Source organism: Heliconius melpomene, chromosome 12, assembly GCF_056956725.1.
Source record: "Heliconius melpomene rosina isolate 202511_hmr_F chromosome 12, ASM5695672v1, whole genome shotgun sequence".
NCBI classification, from domain to species: Eukaryota; Metazoa; Arthropoda; class Insecta; order Lepidoptera; family Nymphalidae; genus Heliconius; species Heliconius melpomene.
The window spans coordinates 227,879-255,095 of NC_140400.1; the positions used below are offsets into that span (position 1 = coordinate 227,879).

Consider the following 27,217-nt stretch of genomic DNA (forward strand, 5'->3'; position numbering starts at 1 on the left):
TATCCTTTAACTATATTTTGAAAGCTTATTGCTTTTTGTCTTCAACAAGTTATTTCAGAATAAGTTTACCATTTTTATCGTTAAATTCATTTAATTCGTATAAAACAAAATATTCTTTACACGTCTATAAGTTTATTACATGTACCATTGCTATACACTAACCATTGCTAAACCGTTGTTTGATGATTTGACTTTTTAAGACTTTTTTTTGTTCAATTCTACTAAATGATAATACTGCGGGTATTATAATTTTATTTAGCTATTATTTTAAAAGTATCGTAAGTCTTAAACATTATAAATGTTTGTTCCGTAACAACATAACCTAAGTAAACATTCATTAGACACTAAGCACTTCAGTTATTGCCAAAATACCATCAATAATAATTTAAATATAACGATCTACGGGTGTAACTGTCGAGTTATCAAAACCTATCGAAGGCTCCGTTTCATCCTTATTTCACTTAATATACTACTGACCTTTTATTTGACTTAAAGTTCTTCCTAGTTTAATGAAAGAATTCAAAACAATGCCGTTTACCGAGAACACGTCACTGTTAATTGTATTACTTTTTTTTTCGATTACATTTTCACTTAGTTCATTTACGCGATTCACTTTTCTACAGACTTTAACTAAGTAAGTATAAGATGACATTACGCACACTGTTAGATTTGTTATAAAGGAGACTCTAATTATAGCGACTACTTTGACTTTGAATCTTAATATCTTATTAAAATTTTGTTACCATATTGTGCCACTTCTGCACTTCTACTTGATAATCAATATTACTGTTACTATTAATAAAATGCTCGTACCTTCATAACGATGCTTACTTCACGAAGACGATTTTCATTGCCTTCTTTAGAAGAGCCATCTGCACGGCTGTCAGGCTAGCGGCAAACATACCGTTCACGCTTCGGCTTATGAACATGGTCACTGTTGCTTTGTTGAACACTACTACGGGCACGCCTGCTACCACGCACCTACGCCTGCTGAGACGTCCTTGTTCCTCACGTTCACTTCTTCTGCGATTTCGACTGTACCTTCTGCTACTTGGACGGCGACCATAACTATGCTTTTGACAACAACTTCGGTTATTCCGGTTGCTGTGATCGCTTCCGCTTATTATCTCCGCGTCTATTCTGTCTACGATCACCGTTGCAGACGTACCGTGTTGAACGTCGTGCGCCGGTTGGTCTGCTTTGGGCGTAGTAACAACACCAGTTATCATTAGGTGTTGGATCCCACTTCTGACATTTGTAAAAATGTCAGGGGGTAAGTATAAGAAAATACTTAATAACCATAATTTATTGTTCCTCTTTTACATATACACACTTCTAACACTGTTTCTATATAACACTTTACACTTATACACGTTTTAAAACGCATAGTTCCAACAATGACACTGATTTTAAATACTTGAACACTGTCACAAATTTACACCTTACGACAGGCAGAATAACGACGTACTGACTCAATCCATCAAAAACGTCACTTTTTATAGCCGTTCCCTTCCTCTTTTATAAATAATTATGTGGGTATTATTATTTTATATTCTGTAAAATACCCTCACACTGACAATTGTCTTACAATATGTACCTACCAATTAATTTTATATTCATGTATAGATTATTTTTATATTTTGTGGCTCTGGTAAGGAGATAAAGCACAGCGTCGAGTTTCGCCACTCATTAAGCGTTGTGCTATTGCATGATGAAACGGAGTGTCTTGACACTGTTTGGTACTGGTTGGAATTCAATGCTGTAATGAAAATAAATAACTCACAGAAGAGGCCTTTTGAGGATAGTTTGGTTTTCTGGTTTATAATGACGGTTAAAGCTGTACACTGTAGCAAATTTAGCTGATAAAATAGATTTGGTTCAGTTCTACGCTCTTTCCTACATAATAGAGCAGGAAGAGAAAACTTAGCATACTCTTTTCTCCGCTTGAATTCGAGACGTTACCAGTTAGGTAAAGCAATCCCACACCTATCACAGTAGGCTCTTCAGTTCTTCATAAACACACTTGTTATTATTAAAAACTTTTGTAATACTTCTATCCTGTAAGTAGGCTGTAGGCTGTCGCTTCGACATCTCTTCATTAACTCATAATTGTGTTATATATTAGTGTCGTAGCGTGTTTGAGGCTTATTCGTTTGATTAGTTTCGACAGCCTGAGGGCTCTTACATACGTATAGCAAGGTCGGGGCGTGGCTGTACGCGATGGTTGTGGGTTCGATCTCGACTCCCGCTCGCTCCCGCACACAGCAGGGTAGGCAGAGGGAACATAGTGTACACTCCGTTCCCATTTTCTGCCGAATTTTGAAATAGAAATAGGTATATTTCTTTATTCAAATTTAAATTATTTCATTACACGCTATTCTTTGCTAGATGGCGCTGCACATGCTTTTGTACAGACAGCGCCACCTATTCATTACTAGTATAACGTTGGGAAACAAAATAACATACGTAATACTTCATAATTTTGCTAGATGGCTCTGCTAAGCAAAAGGACGACAAAAAAAAATAAAAAGATCAGTAGGGACTTACTGGGAGAGTGAATTTGTGTCATTTCCTCGTTCTAGAACGTAAACAATACATTTAACAAGCCCTAACACGCAATTTACCTCATTACGCAGTATTTTAAAAATTTGTAATATTATTATTTTTCGGAATACCTGTAGATATATCAAAAGTTTTTATTATCCCATTCTTTATAACTAAGTCATAAATCACAGAGTTATAATGAACAATATTCATAAATAAAATAAATGCAAATAAAATGAAAGTTAACCCAATTAAAACAGATATTAACGATGTTTCTTCGAGGATTAGCGGTTTTAGAAACGCTTTGTTGGAGAGATACCGCCCAATTGGCTGGAATAATTACTTTTCGGGGCTAGGAAATATTTTTAAGATATTTATTAAATCGTGAGTTGGGATTAACTTCAGTGAAGGTGACAGTTTTACTTTCAAGTCTCAACGTGTAATATTTCTACTTTAAATATAATTAATCTAATAATAATTGCGACTCCGGATTACTGAAGAACAATGTAGTGACTTACTACTACTTTTTCTCTTTCTAAATAGATAAATCAATAGAGATTGATAAAATTATAAATGAGAGCATGTAATTTAAAGAATTAATGTTATCTCTGAAAACTTTTAGTACTCAATAAGTCAGATGTGGTCTACTCCACTCATTTTTACAGATTTTATGAAGTTTAAAAATTTTTTTTTTGAAGCTTATCGCTTTATCCCGCACACAGCAAAGTAGGCAAAAGGAAACTAGTGATAAAAACTCTGTTCCCCACTTCCCGCTGAAGTCTAGAGGCACTGCGTGTTGCGGTTTCAAAAATAATAGTGAAGTCGTGAACATCTGCTTATAGATATATAGTAATGGATGTGGATATAGTATTTTTTTTACTTTATACATGTATATATATAAAGAAGTACACTTTGAAGCTATATTCATAAGGACGACTTACAGCTTTGAAACTATCATGATATATATATGAATGGTAAAACATTTAAGTCGTGATGTAACTGGTAAGTTTTTTATAAGGTATATTTTTGTCTTCCAAAAATAAACTGTTATAAATATTAGAATTTTTCAATTAACACGACATGTTCGTGGCCACAAAAATATCTTTCATTAACTCACCGTAATGTTTAATTTTGCGCGAGCGTTGAAAGTAAAATGGCGAATTGCAAGAAATTTCATTATTGAATCTATTTGAGTCGAGATTAATCCTGTTAATGTTGACTGTTTTATTGGTATAATTAATAATGGATTTAATTACGTTCTTTGAAGACGTGCGCGACTGTGAACTGTGTGACTGTGAATGTGCGACTTCAAACGCGAGAGCTGTGTGTTCTATTCCCAACCGAGGCAATGAAATATTTCATATTTTTATTTCCTCGTACTGGTAAAAAGGCAAAACGTGACGTTGAGTTCCGTCACTTAACAAGCAGTGTCTCCAGAGTTCGACGGAAAGTAAAAGGTTTTTAGATTCTCTCAAACTATTATACAGCGTGAAACTAAAAAAAATATAATATAGCCTTAAAATAAAGCTCACAGCTAAACGTTCTTAATTGTAACTCTCTGGTTCTTGAGATTAGCGCATGAAACCAAACAGTTTTTTCAGCTTTATACTATTCTGTCTCGCATGCAGAATAAACGTTTATTTGTGCTACCAGTATCCATCGCTGATCTGAATATCTACTTTTTTCGTATACTTTATAAAAAAAACCTTCTAAGATTCCCATCAACTTTTTATAGCATCTAACGGTAATGAGCTCCCCAATCCCGCGACGTAGGCTCGAGCACATCTCGACTTAGCACCTTAGTCAGTCCTTATATTATGTAACCTAAGAAAAATCTGAGTCTAAGAAACGAGAATATAAATATTCCATTCAATAACGTTGTAATTTTCATGTCATTTCAAAATAAATATATTTTAATCGTGAAAACAACAGAGTCACCTCACTCCTATCATTTCCTTTTGGTTATTGTCTATTGAAGGTATAAATATGAAACTTCAAACTTAATTCAGAATATTTTTTCTCAAAATAATGCTAATGAATTTGAACCTCAAATTAATATTCTTATTTATAATAAAGATAATATAATTTACAAACAACAGAGTAAGACTTGAGTTAAAATTTATTAGATACACATAATACTCTCTCTCAGCTTACAAGTGTTGAAATTCTATCCCTTCCCACCCTTTCGTACATATCGTACTCGAATACTGTATACTACACTGATACAAAAATAATGCTTTTTCGTTACAAATTGACGCTATGTTTGTTCCAAAACAATGACACCTGAAATTGAAACTGCCTTTGTTATTTTAGACGAGCTTTGTTTTAAAGCAAAACTCTATATAAATATTCGGTTACAAAGGGAAAACAGCCCATAATAGAAGGGTATATATTCTCAAATAACACTTTGACATTTTCATTGACACTAACGTAATCATTACGCACGTAATCCAACCTACAGGGTACTCCCATGGATCTACAATTATGAAATTTGGCAAAAAGTGGGAACTTGTAATTCAAGCGGGCGTAGCCGCACGGGCCCACCAGGTCATTAATAAAATTGTTATATTACGCTCGAATATAGCAGCAACTGTTTTATAGTGTACTAGCGGACCCGGACGCGGCTACGCCTGCTTGAAATATAAGAATATAATTTCTATAGAAATATAATTTCAATCTAGGTGAAATGCTAAAAGTGACTATTATATTTATTTTCATAAGGATGAATATCAAAATGACGCGGTAACGAACGCGGTCGCGTAGCGACGACGGTTGTTATTAACATGGCAGAATAAATTGCATGTCAAATTAGAAAGTATTTTAATTTATTAGTATATATGTGTAATGTTATATTATATAGCCTATAGCACTTCTGAAGAATGCAGCTTTCATACAAAACAAAAACAAAGTAAATCGATCCACTAGATCAAGAGATCTTAGCGTTCAAACAAACAAACAAACAAACACACTCTTCCGCTTTATTATATTAGTATAGATTTAAAATATATAGCTTAAGGGAATCAAATGATGTGAAACTGTTTTTTTTTAAACATCCTACAAATAATAGTGTTATAAATTTGACGTGTTCGTATACGTGTGTAGGTCTGTCTGTGACATCGCAGCTCCCAAACCGGTGAAAGACTTTTTTCGATTGAGTTTTGTTTTGTTTGAAAGGTGATTCAAACGACAGTATATTACAAAGATTTGTGAGTTGGGTCATATATATGTATTCATATTTTAGGCACATACTTTACTAATTTAGTAAAGTATGTGCCTAAAATATGTAGATAGGCATAGAGAACCTTGCAATACTGCTTTAAAATCAGTCATATAGCAACTATTTTGCGAATAATCATGTATTTCTAGCAAATTGGGTCTAAGCAAGTTCTTACAATTAAAACAAATGATGATGAAGTCTATAAAGCGTAGCGTTAAGTTCCGCAACACAATGTCTCGTATTTGGGGATAGAACTAGGTTGTATCAATCGGTGAAGCTTAATTCTTTTTAAAAAAAACACTGCGAAACTTTTAAAAAGAAAAAGCTATCTGTTTATCCATTCCCCTTATCAATTACAATCATGAAACTGATCACGTTCTCAAACACGCACGGTTGTCATTCGTTACGAGGAAATACGTGTTTTCGATGTAGGTAGAGTAAGAAAAACTACAATTTATACCTTATTTTTACGCATTAAGGTGCATTTTCAGAGAAAAGTAATTTTCTAATACAAAAGTAGCTTAGTGTCAATTTTTATATTGTATTTAGAGGTATAATGAGAATATGAGTCGTGAGAAATGATCTTTTGCTCGGATTAGTTCTGGTGCAATATAACGTTTCTAGAAATATAGTGACCCTCGTAGTAAAGCGATCTAGTGTCTGCTTGTTAACGCAACTGTTCTGAGTTCGATATCCACTTAGAGAATGGATTATTCTCATTTCATTCACAAAGCGCGGTGTTAAGTACCGCCACTCAACATGCAAGGTCTCGAAAATTAAGCGAAGCAACCGTTGCCTACACAACGGTGTATTACTTAAATAAATATAATAAAAAATGGAAAAATGTATTAACTTTTTCGTTTCAATAGAAGAAATATTAATTAAGTTAGGTACACCAAAATTTAATTAAATAGAAATAAAACTCAAAATGACCGTAGTAAAAGCTGTCACCGAAAACTACTCTATAAAAACCGACTGTACTCGTAGTTATAAACTTTAATATGATAAAATGTACAAACAGCTCGACTATACGAGGCGAGTGTAGTCTAATTACAGTCGCACCGCGCTAAACTTATTTATCTATTATTCTGCTACAGAATATTATGCATTTCTGGAATTTAGGTTCAATTTTGCGGCGAAGCATTTATGGCTCGCTCACGTGGCAGCCACAGATAATCTAGATTAATTGCAGTCTCTGTTTGACTCTCGACGGAACTCAACGCCACGCTCTTTTTATTAAGCAAATGTTATAAAAAAATATTCAAATATAATAAATAATTTTAGCCTTAAAGTTTTACTTTTGCTTGCAAAATTCAAATAACATTGATTCTGCCTGTACACGCGACGGTTGCACCTTCAATCCATGCTCAGGAAGATGATCATATTTTAAATATTTTTTATCCAAATCGCGGCGTTGAATTCCGCCACACGAAGTCCCGAGCTCCGGCGACCAATGCATTCTCCCGTCCCGCCTGCTGTTATATGTAGAGTACAGCGTAAAGAAAATTGTATTTAAACTTTTTAATATCACAAATTCTTTTAATCTTCCAAACGTAAATTAACGTGAGGATGTCGAAAACGAAATGAGTGTGTTTGTTCCGGTTTAAAATGGCCGCCGTTAGATCTCGCTCGGGCATTCATCGCGTGACCCACAATGCTAAATTTAAAAGAAAGCAGCTGCATTTGAAATGGCAAAAATACTTAGTTCCTTTGTTTATTCAATTTTTATTTTTTTGTTGTGTTTTTAGTTTAATTACATTGATACGTAGTAAAGATGACTTTGCATTTAAGGCAAGGCCTCATGGCCTTACGATTTAAGTGGCAGAACTGAACGCCGCGCGCTGCCTCGTTGCCATAGCGAGTGGGAATCGTCTACAGTAACATGCTTGTGCCAATGCGCCGCAAATATATTATAACTTATAATCTCTTTGAAGATCCCTTTGAAACCGTTCCAACTGTTATCAACGGAAAACAAAAACAAGTGTCAAAATACCGAAAAGCCCAGTATTTTTTGCTAAGCGAGCTGTCATACTTTAATTTATATAGAACTTTTCGACTTCAACTTCGTTAAAAAGCTTCGCTGGCGTAGGTTTAATGGAAATTTGAAAATAAATAACGCCCAAACATCGTTATATAATATTATACACTCTAAAAAATAATAAATTACAATGAAAACAGTCATCTCCGTACCAGATTAAAGTCAGGGTACGATACTAGTCTCAAGTACAACCAACCGCGGTTTCAGAATAGTCAAATTAAAATGACATCCAGTTAAACGACAATATATACTCGTATCTCTCTAAAGCGTTCGAGCGTTGGAAGTAATGGGTTTTGAAGTATTAAAACACTTTGCATTGCTTTACCACAGAGTAGTTAACTACCTAAATTAGAAGAAACACGGATTTTCTTAATACATATTTTTTTATTGCTACATAGATAGACAGAGAAAACACTTCTGAGTTCTTCACTTTCCACTGAATTCTGAAGGATTTGGATCTTAGCAAATTGAATTGAAATGAAATTGAACAGTCCCACAATTGTTCCCTGCGTCACGTTTCTGGTTTATAAAAAACTATATGAAAACTTTAACAAGCATTGTACACATAATTATTATATACACATAAGTATTCAAACTTTACTTACATCTGTTGAAGTTTCTCCAAGAATAGAAAATTTATAAGGAAACTTCACGTATTCTAACACCTTGCACGCAAAACGAATACTGCGATATAATTGAGTTCTGTTCCCCTGCAGTCACTGGAACGGAATAAAACATGCTGAAATACATATATAAACTACATAATATATACCTACTTATATAACAAAACTGTCATTATGTTTGTAAGACATTGCGTGTGGAGTGATAGAGCACTATGTCTTGTCACCAGAGCGAGGAAATGCAAATAACTTGTTTCGCTAAATTAAAATCGAACCCTAAAACCGTCGCGCTTACAATAAATATAAATTAACTTTAATATTTTTATTAACCTCATGGCCTCTCACTTTGGTATGTCTACCCAAAAAACAACTTCAATTAAAAATACAGGTTACTATAGGTAATAAATAAGGTAAAGAAGAAGGTGAGCTATTAGACTGTGGTTCAGGGTGTCCTACTTTCAGTAATGGATGAGTGCGCGTTAAAAACTACACTGCGTCGCAGTTTCAGTTCCACATAGTACTTTACTTCAGCTCCAGCTCCGGCTTGAGAGCTTTGTGAAATATTGCCGAAAGCTCTTGTTTTTGGGTAAACTGACTTTGGATGATCAAAACAGAAGCCTTCCATATATTTTTTAAGGTTTTTAATGAATATTTCTTGGGACTTCGTCGACGTTAATGTTGTCGTTATAAAGCTGTTTGGAAAATAAACAGTGAAGATATGTAGAAGAGCTTTATGGCGTATTTGGTGGTCGTTAAAAAAATAAAAAGCTTTAAAAAAATGATCTTTCCTAAGGAATGGATTAATATAATAATACAGCCATGTCGTTCACTTAGAAACGACTCTACTGTGTCACGAGAGATTTTTAAACATGTGTTAAAAAAACTGAAATAAGATATTTATTAATTATTATGAAATGAATATCAAATAAAGTTACAATATAATGTTAATGAGTTACAACCTGCCATTAGGATCACGACGCCGGCGGCTAAACCAATGTTCAACAGAACTTGCTCATTTCGCCTTTTGTTCTTTGTAAATATAAATATTAGAGAAAATGGATTTTCTTGTAGAGTTAATTAAAATATTATTACGGTATTTTTTTCTATATTCTATATAAGAAATAACTCTGTTAAATATCTTGTAAATGGAAAATTCTTAATAAAAGTAATAAATTAAATATAATTTGCTAAGCAAATTAAAATGAATTTTATTATTTAACAAGTAATTGTTAGATTAATAAAGAGTTTGTCCAACTCCTAAGCCTTTTCTGGTCCTTTTATTTGTTTTAGAAAACATTCTAAATCTGTATTCAATCATTTATTATTTGGTAATTTGAGGTCATTGTAGTGTGTGGATTGATAAACGCAGTGGTTGTGGCTTCTATTTCCTTCGATGTTGATATTATATATTTATATTATTTTGATTTACCCAATTAAGAAACTTAAGACACAGCATTGCGTTGAGTTCCGACATTCAACGTGCAATGTTTCGAAAACCTTCTATATGCGGGAAACAGTGTGAAGCTATAAAAGATACGCAACTTACAACAAATAATCACAATATTACAAAATAACAAAAATCTCTGCTTAGTATTCAAACTGACAACCTTTCTATAATGTATTAGCACTTCATTATACAGTCAACAGAGTCACGTGACGGGGCGTGAATGGAGGCGGAAGTGCGTCGGCCACCACCGACCGCCTAATGACGTATTTCCGGGGCGCGGACTGAACTATTCATAGTTTCCAGCTTTTAATGAAGCATTTAAGCTAGATATAGATATTGTGATTGAGATAAATTGTAGTTTTAACGAAATTTCTTTTTAAATAAGGCATTGTTTATATCATTTTGTTTTCGATGGTATTTCTTTGTTTGGTTTAATTTATAAGTCGTCAGTTGTAATTCCACACGTCTTAATGTTAATTTTAATAATTGCTATATACATATTGTTAGAAAATAGAAGCGGTTAACATTTTTAAAATAAACACAATAAAACGACATACCGTTCATATGTTTCCAACGTACTCGGACTTACTACTTACAATAAGTGACATGTATCACTCAATAACAACACTACACACTAGATACCTTCCAATCAGGTGTACAGATTTGGAATATATTACACTAAACATACAAAAAGGAGGAGACCTCGGTTAACCTTCGAAAACACAGTATCAAAAATAATGGAGGAAGCTCACGTAAAAAGCATGAGGATATATAGTACAGTATAGAGGCTAGTCGTGTTGCAGAAGCACACTGTGAACACGACAGGTTGTGGATTCGATTCCTATATTTCATATTTTAATTTCCTCGCTCTGGTGTCAAGGCAAAAGCGCGACGTTGAGTTTGGTGAAAAATGGGGAACGAAGTGTTGAATGTCTTAACACTAGGTTCCCTCCGCCTGCCCTGCTATGTGCTATGTGGGAGACAGCGTGAAGATAAAAAAATCTATGTACGCATATCAAGGCACCTTGTTTATTTTCTAGTTTCATGATAAAAATATCCTAATTTATATAGAAAATTAATCTCACTACCATTCTTTTTCGTACAAAAAGTTCGACAAAAGCTGAATACAGGCAAAGACAATACATCGTCCGCATTCATCTGACTCTAACAAAGGGTTGCGCTATATGCGGTTTTTCTGAAGATTTTTCAGTGTACATGTACTGTACAAACTTTTTCATATGTTAAAAGCTTTCGAATAGCCTTTTGCAGGTCAGCTTCTATATACCATATACGCTTAACCCTTTACTTGGCAAGAACTAAAAATATGAAAAAAAAGGAAATTATTGATAAATTTTGTTTAATTTATGAATGGACAACTTGAGAAAAATAAAAATAAAAATCTAGGTATCCTAGGTTTCGAGAAAACTTAAGTACATCACAATGTACACTGCCAATTTTACAGAAATATTATAAATAAATTGTTTGTACATTTTGGTGTACACTACCAAGGACATTGTTTTTATTACATTATTCAGGTTATTATAAATTTATTTAAAAAAAAAGAGGAAATATTTAAATTATTCTTTATTATTTTAGGTGAAAATTACGAAAGCAATTACGTTTTATTTTTCCCACAACAAAACACAAATGTACGTTACATTTTATACAGTAGACAGATGTTCTTCCACTCTTACAATATTTGCAACGCATTGTTTCATTACCTGCTTCTGGAAGATGACCTGTGTTATCAAATCTGACGCTATCAGTTGGTCGGACTGAGACTGGTTTATGGATTTTCAGATTCTCGCCTATATCGTCTGTAACGTTTTGGTTTGTTCCTATTCTATTAGACTTAGACAACTCATCAAACAATTCAAATCTGAAATCTTTCAATGAAGTCTTCTTCCCATCTCTTCTATGTAGGAGCCAAGCGTTATTTATACACATATCAACAAGCTGTGAAAATATTCCCAAGTACCAACGGTGACTTTTGAAGGGAGTTCTATATAACGATATCAACATATCTGCTAAATCGACCCCTCCCATATGTTTGTTGTAATGTTTGACCACTTGAGGACATTCTACATCTACTTTCTTTTTCTCATCCTTATCGTATCGTTTGATTGTTTCTAAGGGGTACGAGTCTATGTAGGTGCTAATAAGTGTAACCACTTTATTGTCGTTCCACTTTACGACTGCCAACTTATTCTTATTGCAAACCACCTGGGCGCTAGAACCGCGTTTCTTCTTTTTTAATTGTTTGTCAGTTGGCAATAACTCTTGACAGCCTCTGAGACGATTAGTCCTTATTGTTCCTAGACTAAGGATCCCGTATTCTTCCCGCAGAATATATGTTAGTTCAGGCGACATAAAAAAGTTATCAGCATACACAATGGCCGGCTTTTTCTTTATAGTTTGACACAATGCAAGCACTACCATACCTCCTAAACCAATTGTAGCTTCTTTCTCTGAAAAAGTCAGTCCACGAAAGGTATCGTCGCCACCATACAGAATAAAATCGTAGATGATACCCGAAACACCCGCACGGACAAAATTCTTAAACCCCCATTTCTTAGGTTTCATTTTTACGTACTGCTTTCGTTTACCTGCTTTACGACCTTTATAAGGTATCATCATCTCGTCAATGGAATATTTTCCTTCTTCTTCAATTTTCAGAAAATTTTTGCGTATTTTCTCCATTAGGGGGCGAATCTTGAAATAACGGTTTGAATCTTCCAAAGTATTATCAACAAAATGAATATATCGACGTATTTGTTGATACTTTTTGAGAGGCATAAGATCAGCAATGAGAGGGTATCTTGTTTTTCTTGCCCAATAGTCAGTATAAGCTGGCATCTGTACTATACCCATCATGATTTGAATGGCCAGGAAGCTTTTAATCTCATCTTCTGTCAGCTGAATAGATCGACCTAGTTGTTCAACTGCATATAAATTTGTATTATAAACAATGTCAGTAATTAAGTCAGGAGAAAAAAAGAAATAAAAATAATCCAGTACTGTCTCTATTTGTGTTTGATGGAGATTGTATAAGTTTTCTTCAAGAGATACATTGTGACGAAATACTGCTTTTGACCATTGATAATTTAGGGCGAATTTCTGAACCTTTACTTTTTTGGTCACTACAGTCTTTGTTGTCTTTTTACGCTTGGACCTGGTAAGTAGTAACTGCTGTCCGCTGGTGCTAGGCTGGGGAGATGATAGTTCAACAGAAGGAGATGGCAAAGATTGGATGGAGTTCAATGTGGGTATAACATTGTAGTTACTTGTATTCGGCGATGGAAAAACTTCATCAAATGTTGGTGTGAGTGGTAAAGTAATGGGTATATCATGCTGTTCGTTGTTGGAGTCAGTTGAAGTATCAAGCAAATTAAGGGCTTCTAGTGATGATGCTATTGAAGGTGGATCAGAGGTATCTGGTGAAGTCGGTATATAAGCATTTGCTTCCTCATCAGATGTGGAACTATCGTCAGATCATGCGTTTTGAGCGGGTACCAAAGCCAAGATCTTATGGGCGCGAGTTAGTTGTAAGTTCTGCAGGCGGAAAAAGAAAAAAAAAAGTTCAAAGCAGACAGTTTTTATGAGAAGGTAAAAAAATAAATAAACAAAAACTGCCGATTCGTTGAAAAACAAAAACTGTGTAAACTTAGCAATGTACAGCGTGGTTACCATAGTATTCATTTTTAGTATTTTAGTGCGTTATTGGCAACGTGCAGTGCAGTGTACATACATTTGTTTCAACCAAAATCGGCCATAAAAATTGAGACAGTAACGCATAAAACCACTTTTTGAGTAATACATAGTTTTTAGATCAAATAACACACCCTTTTTTATTAGTTTTTGAGCTAAAAAGTAATTTATAACGCAAAAACTTACCCGGGTCCCGCCAACACTTTGTTGTTTCGAAGCCATTTTGAATTTGACATGTGTTGTTCAGTGTTGCAACAACGAAAATATTTTTCTACTAATTTTAAATTATTTAGTAATATTTTTAATAAAAACAAAACAAAAAAATATTATTATTTAACCAGTAAATTTTTTTTGAAATGTATGTACAGTCTAATGTACCTTACCAAGTTAAGGGTTAAAGAGCTTTGTATTTACATATTAAGATTTCAAGTAAAAGTTTTATGATGCTGGATATGAACCCTCGCCTTTTATAGATTGGCTAACTGCCGTAATTTTTTTGTGTCACAAGTCCGAATAGGAGTGTCTTAAAGGAAGTCCTTAACATTAGATTGCCAGGTTCCCTCTGTCTACCATTCTTTGTACATTCCACAGCGTGAAACTATTATTCGCACTGTATTCCACACTGTTTTTCAATACAAAAGCATATTCGAAATTTTTGTTTGAAAAAAATGTACATGTAATAATATATGCAAAATATTAGAACATTTAGAATATTTATTATATACATATTTTATGTTTTCATTAGTTTTTCACTGCTCGATATAATTTGATCCTTGTAATGATGACTTTGTTAGCTTCCAAAAAATTTTACATTTTTTTTGTAAATTTAGCACATATCTTTTAAGTTAAACAAATAATATTAAGTTTAAAAATAAAAACATTTTACAATATGTTTCATATTCCTGATCTGGGGAACTGCAAACTGGTTGTGTTCGATTGCCACTAGGAGTGTAAATTATTTATTAGAGTATCTCTCTCTCTGCTCCCTTTGCCCTAATTTATACGCAATTTATTTTAGGCAATAAAAATATTATATTTTACTTTCCAAACATTTAATTTAGCGATACTCAAAATTTATTGGTCATTTGTTACAATTGGCCTACGTATACCGTAACCAACTAACATATTGCGTAGGTGGGTGCTACGCTTTGCTACGAATTTTATTACCACTTCCAAATACATACACAAAAAAAAAAAATAATCTGTATGGAGATTTGTTATTTATGTGGTTGTTTTTATACATTTAGCTGTTTATTTATGATCAAAGATATTGTTTTTTTTTTCTATTTAGCTATCAATTATTTTGGATTTTTCCGAATTAATTAATCATTATTTATAACACGGCCAACTATCAGAGCTGTTGCTCATTTAGTTCAAAATTGTCATACTTTTGTTTTATTATATCTGCTATGTTAGTAAGAGTGGATTAAATCTTCAAAGTTCAATTTAACCCAATTGCCAGTGTTCGAGTTATTTCAAATGTCGAATACACTTATACGAGCTTCACGCTGTCGCATGTAGTACGACAGGCAGTGTCCAACCTATTTTAGAGGAATTGCGTGTAGAGAGGTGGAACTCAATGAGGCGCCACCGCTGGAGCCGCGTCGTCACATGTTTGTTTGAAAAAACCGTATTTACACACCAAACAAGCCAGAACGGATTGTTAGTTTAGAGTGAAAAAAAGACATTTTATTATAATATTAAAAGCCGACAACGCACCTGTCTCCCCCCTGGTGTAACACGGGGTCGTGGGCGGCGGCGATCACTTACCATCAGGTGACCCGTACGCTCACTTGCCTTGTCTTTTTCCATTAAAATAAAAATATATGACGCTGTCATGACGCAGTCAGTCATCACGATGGTTATGTGTACAAATCTTTGTCAGGGGTTAATAAAGGGGGTTGAATGGGGTAAATAATAAAGGGTTTGATTTATGACACAAATCTGAGAAACTATTGATTTGAATTGGAAATTGAGTATCATTATCTTTATTTATACATTTGTAGCTATACGATTCGTCTCCCGAATCTTGCACGGTGGTTTGAGCGGGATAGGCATTAGGAAACTAGTGATAATACACTCCGTTTCTTACCGAGTGCTACTTAGGTAGAACTCAATGTCGTGCCTTTTCTTGTTACCAGAACGATAAAAATTAATTGTTAAACCTACAATCGTTCCGTCTTACATAAAGCACCTTAGCCATCTTGCTTGATGTGAGATACAGGTGAAGCTAAGGAAAGCAAAATCTAATACCTCGCTCTGATTGTTTTCTATAGAATATTCTGGTATGTAAATAGGTTTGCAATGTAGCATATATAAAATCCCTTAATAAATGGACTAATGAGTCTAACAAAAATAATGGTTCAATTCGGACAAGTCGTTTAGAGATTAACGTTAGTTCAATCAATGTGCTCTTCATATTTATGTTATTAGCATAAATAAACTTCAACAGGTCCCCTTTTCAAAGTCTTGGATAACTTTCCCATACATAACGCAACGAAATGGGAAAAGTTACATACAAACTACAATACTGTTATTGTAACGCGTTACATTTAAGGACTGACCTTTGAGCGATGAGATATAATATACTTTTCTTTATTGTATTCACTATTACACGAAAAAAAGGTTACTTTTTAATATCAAATATAACCCCCGGGGTGTTCAGGGGTCGAACGGGGAGAGGGGGGAGAGATGTAATAAATATGATATTTTTGATTGATTACTACAACTAGATGTGATTGGTTGCTTTTTTAATTTAATAAGATATTTATTTGGTGCTATGTATATAATGAGGCCAGAAGTGACGCAGGGGTACAAAGTGGGACTGAAAACGCAAGTGATTTTGGGTTCGACCCCCATTCGAGGGAATGAAATGATCATTTTAATTTATATTCTCATTTCTTCACTCTGGTGTCGAGGCAGAAGAGTGGCGTTGAGTTCCGCCACTCAACACGCAATGCCTCCAAAATTCGGCAAAAGGTGGGGAATGGAGGGTCTTAACACTAGGTTCACTCTGCCTACCCTGCTGTGTAAAGCTTTATAGATTTGATTTTATTCTAAGCATCCAATATGTATACTATGAGGTGATTAAAGCTTATCCATTCTTTCAGAGACGGATTTACCTTCCGATTATTAACAGTCTGTTCCCACTGAAACACTTTGCTCACTCTCATTCAAAATCTCGAATCACTTGAATCACGGGTTGAGTGGCAGGACTTAACGTCCTTCTTTACCTTGTTACCAAAGCGAGGAAATATTCCATATCCCCGGGAACCGGATGGGTATCAAACTTACGACCATCGGGCTTACAGTCACTCGCTTGTACCTACCCTCGTTACATGGCTACGTGTACACACCTACTAAATGATAAATGATACTGTAATAGCTGCTTTCCTAAACTAATCACGTCCCTTTGATTAATAGTGACCACTATTAATAGACGCTCTCATCAGAAATGAACAGAGAGGCAATCTTGCGGGAATCCAGCCCATACAATTTGGACAGTTATTAAATATAATATAATGGTTTATATTGAATTTACTTGATTTTATTTAAAAATATGTTACAGGGTGGAATAAACATGTAAGACCATTTCATGTAGCGGCTCGGCAATGCTTTCAGTCTTGGGTATGGGTGGGAAAGCCAACCTATGGAATGTTATATGAAAAAATGCAAAACGCGCGTAAGGCCTTTAAAAATAAACTTAAATGGTGTCAGGATAAAGAACAGCAAATTAAAATGGATATACTGGCAACAGCATATCAAACTAAGAACTTCGGTAAATTTTGGCGGTTTACTAATGGACTGAATGCACGGCCGAGTCGGGCCGTGGAGGTGGGGGGAGTTAGTGGCTTTAAAAATATAGCGAATATGTTTAGGAATGAATTTGCAATAAAACCAAATAATGTCTTATGTAAGAGTGACCCTAAAGACATCGTGAACAGTGATAAAGACTTGTTTATTTTTACTCTTAATGAGATTAATAAAGTATTGCAGGGTACTAAAAGGGGAAAATCACCAGGTCACGATGGCTTGAGTATAGAGCATTTGAGGTACGCTGGTGTACATCTCCCCAGTGTCCTCAAGTTATTATATAATCTCTGCTGTAGACATAGATATCTCCCAGATGATATGTTACGGACAGTTGTAGTACCTATTATGAAAAATAGAACAGGTGACGCGGCAGACAGGGCGAATTACAGGCCGATATCTTTGGCCACAATCACTGCTAAGGTGCTGGACGGTCTGCTTGATGCTCGTTTAAATAAAACACTTGAATTAAACGATGCACAATTTGGTTTTAGGCCTAAACTTTCAACTGAAAGTGCGATATTGTGCCTCAAGCAGACAGTTCTGTACTATACTGAGCGGAAAACGCCAGTATTTGCCTGTTTTTTGGACCTGTCTAAAGCATTCGACCTCGTGTCATATGAGATACTGTGGAAGAAGTTGAAATCACGCTCTAGTCTAAATCCTCACTTAATATTTCATATTAAATATTTCAATATTGGTATAATAATCAGACAAATATAGTTAAGTGGGGTAATGCGTTTAGTGACCCGTACAAATTGAAGTGTGGGGTAAGACAGGGGGGCCTTACATCACCTAGGCTATTTAATTTGTACATTAATTGAGAAACTGAACAGAGCTGGAGTAGGGTGTTCAGTCGATGGCATTTCCATGAACAATATAAGTTATGCAGATGATATGGTTTTATTGAGTCCGTCAGTCAGTGGGCTTAAAAGATTACTGAAAATTTGTGAAGAATGGGCGGAGGTGAATGGGCTCAGGTACAATAGTAAAAAGAGCGTCTTTCTTTTGTTTAGAGGAAATATCAAAAATACTAATTATAAGCCAAATTTCGAATTAAATGGTGTTCCGCTTATACAAGTACCTGAGTACAAATACCTCGGCCACATTGTAACCGAACGCCTGATTGACGATAATGATATGGAGCGGGAGCGCAGGGCGTTGTCAGTTAGAGGAAACATGTTAGCGCGTAGATTCACACATTGTACATTACAAGTAAAGTTGGCCCTATTTCGAGCCTACTGCCAATCTTTTTACACTTGCAGCCTGTGGTTTAACTTTACGCGGCGCAGCTACAACGCTCTGCGTGTCCAGTACAACAATGTGCTGAGGGCGGTGCTGGGGAGGCCTCGTCATTGCAGTGCGTCAACGATGTTTGCAGAGGCAGGTGTTGATGATTTTTACGCAATCAGTCGCTTCTATAATAGGTAGAATCACGAGCAGCACTAACACTCTCCTCAGCACATTGGCATGTAAAATGGAAGGCCCACTATGGAGGCACTGGAATAATATCCATGTTAATACAAACAAAATTATAAATAATAAATAATATCAATTACTAACGTAGATTAAGCAAATGTATACTAACAAAATGTTATATGGATTATGGATGTCCGAAATAAAGATTTATTATTATTATTATTATAGTTTTACCATTTTTGTTCTCCCAAATCATTGGGGTACGTTAACCAAAAAATTGCGAGCATATAGCCAAGCAATGTTTGGGTGGAGATTTTCTGCGATAATTATTACTAGTAAGGAATTCTGATAATAAGTTAATTATTTGATGATAAAAACTTCCTAACTATACGGCACGTATTTAAGATTGCGGCTTTCTGTAAAAGAATATAACTTAACCGGTGAATACCCAAAGTTTCCAGACTCGTGTGTAGCGTATGAGGTACTACTCCGGTTGTTGAAAGAACTATTGGTACTGTAGTGACGGATTGGACTTTCCATTGACTTTTGAGCTCTATGGTTAAATCTGTATACTTATCTATTTTGTTCGAAAAAGTGGATGCAAGATTGTGTGTATTTGGAATGGCTATGTCTATCAAGTATACAGAATTTTTTACTTTATCATGAAGTAAAATATCCGGTCTATTGTAGTGTACGGTTTTATCTGTGATGATTGTACGATCCCAATACAGCTTAAAATTTGTAGATTCTAAAATAGCCTGAGGTGAATATTTGTAATAGGGAGTTTTTTGTGCTTGTGTGATGAGAGAATGTTTAAATGCTAAGTGTTGATGAATAATTGCGACCTGATCATGTCTATGTTTGTAATCGGTTTGTACTATGGTTTTGCAGGCTCCGGTAATGTGTTGGATTGTTTCAGGACTAGAATAGCATCTTCTGCATAAATCGTTTACCATATTTGGTCTTTTTATGATGTGTTTTTGATAGTTCCTAGTATCTATTACTTGGTCCTGAATAGCCATCATGAAGGCTTCCGTCTCTGGGAAGAGATCTCCCCGTCGTAGCCATTCGTTCGACGCAACTTTGTCGACGTGAGTTTGGCTAAGATCGGCTAGATGTCTACCGTGTAGTGACTTTAAAGACCATGCTTCTATTTTTTGCTGCTTAGTTATCAAAGTTTGATTTAGTTGTATATTTCTATCGTTTAAATTAAGTGGTGTATATTTATTATCTATATTAACTATGAATTTGTGTAGTTCACTAATTTCAGCCTTAGCGTAAAAGTAATTTCGGAATTTAGTCACTAGATTATTATGTAGGTTACGAATATCAATGAGACCTCGTCCTCCATCCAGACGTGATATAGTTAGACGCTGAATACATGATTTAGGGTGATGTTTCCTATGTGTAGTCATGTGTGTATTTATTATACGTTGCAGATTTGATAAATCAGTTTGAGACCAGTTTATTATAGCAAAAGAGTAAGTAAGGATCGGTATTGCGTATGTGTTGATGGCTTTTATAATATTACGTGAGTTTAATTGTGATTTTAAAATTTTATTCAAACGAAATTTAAATTTATTGGTTAGTTCTATCTTGGTTTGTTTTTGTTGTATTTGCTTAGCTTGTTGAAATCCAAGGTATTTATACGTGCTATTTTCGTCCATTGCTTCAATTTGTTCACCAGTGTTAAGTATATATGTATTTTGTTGTGACTTGCCACGTTTAATTGAATGTACCTTGCATTTTTCAATTCCAAATTCCATGCGTATGTCTGTAGAGAAGGATTGTGTGAGGTCGGCTAGTATTTTTAGTTCTTTATTATTACTGGCGTATAGTTTGATATCGTCCATGTACATTAAATGTGAAATTATATGATATGTGTTATTATGTTTTAGTTTAAATCCTGTATTGGTATTATTAAGCAATTCAGAGAGAGGGTTTAACGCTAGACAGAACCATAATGGACTCAGCGCATCACCTTGAAAGATGCCTCGTTGTATTTTAATCCAATCAGTAATCAATGTTTCATTATTGTTAATCAATTTTAATCTAGTTTTCCATGAGAGCATGACGGAGCTTAAAAATGTTATTAGAATGGGGTGAATCTTGTACTTTTTTAAAATATATAGTAACCAACTGTGTGGAACTGAATCAAATGCTTTTCTGTAGTCTATATACATCGAATTAATATTTTTATTATGTGCCTGTTTCATAACTATTGCGTCTATAGTAAGCTGCTCTTTACACCCTTGACTATTTTTCCTACAGCCTTTCTGTTGTTCAGCTAATATGTTATTTTGATCGATATGTTTATAAATTATGTCAGTAATACACGCAGTGATAATTTTATATATCGTTTGGAGGCATGTTATTGGCCTATAGTTAGCTGGGTTTGTGGGATCTAAGCCTTTCGGTAACATATACGTTATTCCGTTTGTTATAAATAAAGGTAGAGTGCAAGGTGATTGTATGAACTGGTTTATGTGTTTAAGAAGAAGTGAATGAGTGCATGTTAGCTTTTTGTACCAGTAGTTGTGTATATTATCGGTTCCCGGTGCCTTCCAATTGTGTGTTCGCTGGCTGATTTGATTGAATGTTTCTATGGATATATCTTTGAATTTCATTGAATTTATTTCTACGTCAGGTATTTTATTTAACCATTCTGCGTCTGCATTGTGTTCTATTGAAGTTTCCCAAATATTGGCCCAGTATTGTTGCAAATTATTTTCCGTTGGATGTTCTTGTAATTGTATTGTGGTATTTTGGTTTGTGCTAGATAGAGTTCTATAAAAATGTTTTTCGTTATTAACGAATGTATTATTTTGTTGCTTCCGTTTTGTACATGTCAAATATCTTCTAAGTCTGTTCGAAGTTGCATTTAATTTTTGTTTTAGTGTGTCTAAGAAATGTGGTAATTCTGTATTAGGTTCTTCGTGATGTGAATGAATTTTATATTGTGTTTTTATTTCTTCTACAGTTTTTAATATTTTACGGTTCCTGTTTCCTGATATATATTGTGTAAGTCTACCTATTTGCAATCTATATTTGTCTATTCTACTTTCAAGTCTTCTTTGCCACGATGGCTTGCTGTTACGAGGTCGGTAATTATCAATAAAACTGAGTTTTGTTCCATTACACAGAGATGCAGTGTAGGCAGCTGTATATATAATGTTATGAAGAGCATTGAAATCTAATTCGTTATTTAAATGTTTTGGAAGTACTTCACTATTTAAGAAACTGACAATTTGGGAAAATTTACGCGATGACTTTTGTCTTGGTATATAGGGTCTGGTTTCAGGATTTGTATTGTTAAATTGAATTAAAGCATTATTAAATTCTTGTTCAACATAATGTTTTTCTATTAAATTGTGTCTATTTATACAATGTTGGTCTAGTGGTTCAACGGGTTGTAAATTACTTTGTACATATGCAGAATCATTTATTTCATTTGTTTGACTGCTAGGAGAATTTGACTCTGTAATATTTTTTGTTAAAGAATTACTGTTACCTAATTTAATTTCTACTTCTCTTTTTAATTCAATAATTCTATCATTGTGTACACTTTTGTTCATAAATATTCGTCGTCTTTGGTCAGCTATTCTTTGTTCTGTAAGGTGTGATAGGTGTGGATTTCTAGATATAAATAAACTGTACAGGTTTTTACGATAAGAAGTCTTATTAACTTCAAGTAGGGTGACTTCAAAGTAACATTTGACAATTTCTTCATTAAGTTCGTTTGACCATTTTATTCTAGTGTTTGAGTGTGAAAGTTGAGTTGAATGAATGTTATTTTGTGTAAGTGGTTGATCACCGATTTGTAATAGTTCTTTTACTTCAATTAAAATTGGAGCTAAGATATCATCTGATAGTAGTTTATTTCTTATTATTGCTCTACGTTGATCTCCTATACGTTGTCTAGTTACCTGCATTTCGGGAAATTTACTACTAAATTCTTGATGTAGGGGTTCTAAATAATTATTCAATAACGTGGTTTCGCATTTTGTTATAATAAGATATGTGCGCCAAATATAACGGTTCATTATGTCGGTCCATTTTTTTCGCGCACGAATAGAGCCCGCAGTGGGTGCAGGGTAATTGGCAAGTGCCTCCTGCACAACATCTGCTGACCTTATAACCAGTGATGAATGTGATGATGTTGGTGATGAATTAGGGGAATTTAATAGGGTGCGAGTTGAGGATGGTGAGGGTATGCTTGATACCGGTGAATGAGAGGAAGAAGAAGTGAGTGGTGAGGATGATTGTTCGGCTGTAGCATTTTTTTCGAGGGGAACCCGCCTGCTCAGTCCCCTGTCGCCAACGGTTCGCATGCTGTGGCACCCAGCGTTAGCTCCAGATGCGCCCCGGCGACCCCCGGGTAGCGGCCGCAAATTATATCTTTTATTTTCCATATTCTCCATAAAAAGGGTTACCAGAGCCATGTTAGCCGTGTAAGTAATTTATTTTCACGTGTCCGCCCCCCACGAGAATCAGATGTTCGATTCGGACGTATGGTTGGATTTTAGGGGGCTTATTATTATTATTATTAATATTTCATAATAGTTTATAGCTAGTTATACTTTACTCCTACACAATGAATTTTTGAAAGTTATTAATATTTTTAAGTTTTTTTAAACAAAAGTGTATGGTAAATTAAAAATAAAGTGACGTTGTAACTGATGATTAAAAAATAAGTTTCATGATTTTTCCCTACAGCAATTTAGCAGCAGCAGCTATTTTAGTATTGAAACACTCTCCACATGTCCCCCACTGACTGCTATTATATGGCTGCGTCAATATTATACAATGATACAAAAAAGGGTTCTTATCCCTTTAGGGAGATATAAAATGAATAGAAAGTGGAGAAGTGATAAGTCATCTTTTTTACCCCAAATATTTTAAAAAGGATATATTATAAATAAATCTTTCAAAATGTTCTTCGTAGGTATATAAGCTTTGAAACAGTTTGAGCTTAAGTAAGCTTTGAGGATTGTGGGTTCAATCGTAACAAGCTTTTAAAATTAAAACGAGTACTACGAGTACTATATATATTTTTAGAAACATGAACATATGATAAATCCGTTATATGTCTAACGAGGTCCACTTCATTTATAATGTAATTGTAAAATTGTTTTGTATATCATTAAACGGTTTTATTTAGCTCACCCCGTTTGTTTGTTTGGGTCAAATTTAGTAATTGAAATTTAACCCTCTTCCCGTTAACCGATTGATCTGAAATTTGGTATACGCCTTTGATTCTGGTGACAATACAATTATCCATATTCAATATTATTGTGAATCCAAGATGGCCGCCGCTACAAGATGGCGGACAACTTAGTTTTTTTCAATCCCGTCAATATGGATATCAAATGAAAGGGCTTGTCAAGTAGAATTCAGTGCACTATACAAAATCAAAATCAAAGATGGCCACTGCTACAAAATGGCGGATAATGTAGTTTTCAATCCCATCAATATGGGTATCAAAATAAAGGGCTTGGTAAGTATAATACAGTATACTATACACAATTACAATATGAATCTCCCACCTAAGTCAAGATCTGGTATCCTGTCGAGGACTGTGTGGCTATAGGGTGCCTAAAAATGATACGTCGCTAGGGGTACCACCCAAGGTAAAAGGTAAAAGCGCGCCGAGAACTGTATGGCACTAGGTGGATAAAAATGATATGTCGTTAGCGTTTTCCCCTCAAGATTCAGGCACATCTTGTTGTACATAGCCTTGTCCCTCTATTGGACCTCTGGGGGGGTCGTTCGTAACATTCTCCATTAACCTTGCAATAATGAGACATCGAGCCTCATTTCAACGAATTGAATAGCATGAGAAATAAAAACTAAAAACTTAAAAATAAAAAAGTAAAAAAAAAATTTTAAGTTAAACGGTTTTATATTGCAGATAAATGTACTAAAAGCTAAAAAATAATTTCATAGAAATTATGATTACTAAAATAAAATCGTGGGGACACTTGCTACTTACCACTAGGTGGGTGAAGTCTCACGCTATGTCTTTCAATTGTAGATATTGGACGTGCCCCACGATTAAATTTTAGTAATCATAATTTCTATGAAATTATTTTTTAGCTTTTAGTACATTTATCTGCAATATAAAACCGTTTAACTTAAATTTTTTTTTTTACTTTTTTATTTGTATATCACTTGTGGCCATGTCATGTTGTGAATAGAAGTTTAGTTCTTTTATATTTGGTTGAATTAGATAACATCATAACAAATCGCTCTGTTTCTTAATTTTACTTTTACTTTATTAACATTTAACGCTGTAACCCGCAAATGACAGGGTAGGATGGAATTAAGTAGCAAGACACACCGTTCTCCAATATCCGAATCTCATACTTTGCACGCTGAGTAGAGGAACTCACCAGCGTCACGTTTACTGAAACTACCACTGTGCCATGATGGTCCTCTTTACGATTCACGATAGATTATTTTCAAGAAATACCTGTCTCAACCTTCTAGCGTTCATAAATATTTCCTACAAATTACAATTTTTGATTTAGGTCACTTTCATTCTGTGGGTGCGAGTACAAAGCACGAGGGTTGCTTTCTATCACGATAAAAATTCTCAGGTAAAACCAATATATCGAATGCCGGGCCAGCCATTACAACTTGCCTTCGATAAAACTTTGACAATTCAATCTTGGGAACGTATTGAAACTCTGTAAAAAAACTTCGTCGGTAACAAGATTTAAATTGAGTCTTTTGTAAAAATTGCTTTATGTAATACGATTTTTACTGTGTTCTGCTCATAATATGTTAATTCCGCATAATATATATAATATACTAGCGGACCCGGACGCGGCTACGCCTGCTAGAAATATAAGAATATAATGTCTATAGAAATATAATTTCAATCTAGATGAAATGCTAAAAATGACTATTATATTCATTTTCATAAGGATGAGTATCAAAATGAGGCGGTAACGAACGCGGTCGCGTAGCGACGACGGTTGTTATTAACATGGCAGAATAAATTGCATGTCAAATTAGAAAGTATTTTAATTTATTAGTACATATGTGTAATGTAATATTATATAGCCTATAGCACTTGTGAAGAATGCAGCTTTCATACAAAACAAAAACAAAGTAAATCGATCCAGTAGATCCAGAGATCTTAGCGTTCAAACAAACAAACAAACAAACTCTTCCGCTTTATTATATTAGTATAGATTATTTGTTTTAATTGAATAAGTGACGAAGGACGATTGTTTAAATAATGTCTTAGTATTTTTTTGGCATTTTCGTTTGAACGAGCATTGCTCTGTGTCGCTCGTCTCCTATAATTGTCAGGGTTGTGGCACAGCGGAAATTGGATCGGCTTTTGTGAAATGCATATGTAGGTAGTCTGTGAGGTTAGGTCTATACTATTCCACACTTAGTGAGCACTACTTTGAACGTAAGAACGGCATTATACGAAAATGTTATTTTGACACTCCCTTCTCCTCCGCTTTCCGCCGCAATGAAAGTGTGGATAAAACCCATAACTATAGCGTTGTTTCATTAATACCTTGAAAAAAACAGAACGCAATGGAAAACTCACCCCGTAAGCCACATCTGTACATTTTTTCCCATGGATCTATTTTAAAGTTTGGCAAGAAGTGGCAAATTGCAACACAAATAAAAAAAAATAAGGATAATTGCTCGCATACATAAGTTTGTCAACTTTTATAAATTGTACTTTCTGTTGAGCTACAATCCTACAATTGGTTTAGAACCAAACACAAACAACAGCAAATGTTTTTAGAATTGTGTATAAAATAAAGCAGACATATGCAAATGTATGAGGAAACAAAATTAATCACACGCGTGTATGTACGGGTATGTATGTTCACCTAAATATGGTAAAAGAAATATTTTTGTAAGGCAAAATAAAATAACTTACAGGACATTGCATATAAAGTAGGCTAATAATTTCATGACGCAAGGGCACAAGTATGCGACTGTTAGCGCGACGGTCGTGGGTTCTATAGCGAGACAGAGCGAGGCGTTGAGTTCCGCCACTCAACACGCGTTGCACCCAGAATTCGGCGGAGAATGGTAGACTCTGGTAGTTTTCTAAAGTCTCATGAAGCGTAGTGTTGAGTTTCTTTACTTATTCCATAATATGAATAAAACGTGAAAAGTGAATGTCGTAACTATTTTCTCTGTGCCTGCAATGCTAAGTATAAAGAAACGCGCGAGTATGACATACATAAGTCCTTTTTCACCTAGAACTGTGTTTGCTTCGATTGCATGGCGTAATTGTAATAACTTGTTATAACTTGATTCCGTTTTAATTCCGGAACTCGGAACAATATTCCCTACCGGAGAGTAGGCCCTAAATTCAGTGTCTTGCACCGCGTAGTTCTGGCTGTCATTTAGATACAGTAGTTCCACCTGCAGCT

The 27,217-nt window shown here is 34.7% G+C and overlaps 1 protein-coding gene and 1 pseudogene across 2 annotated transcripts in view; both read left to right on the forward strand.

The window, feature by feature from the left end:
• The window catches only part of LOC146533280 (inactive dipeptidyl peptidase 10), a 240,748-nt gene that overhangs the window by 60,192 nt on the left and 153,339 nt on the right, over positions 1-27,217 (forward strand). The window lies entirely within an intron of this gene.
• On the forward strand, positions 18,191-19,019 carry LOC146533282 (uncharacterized; annotated as a pseudogene).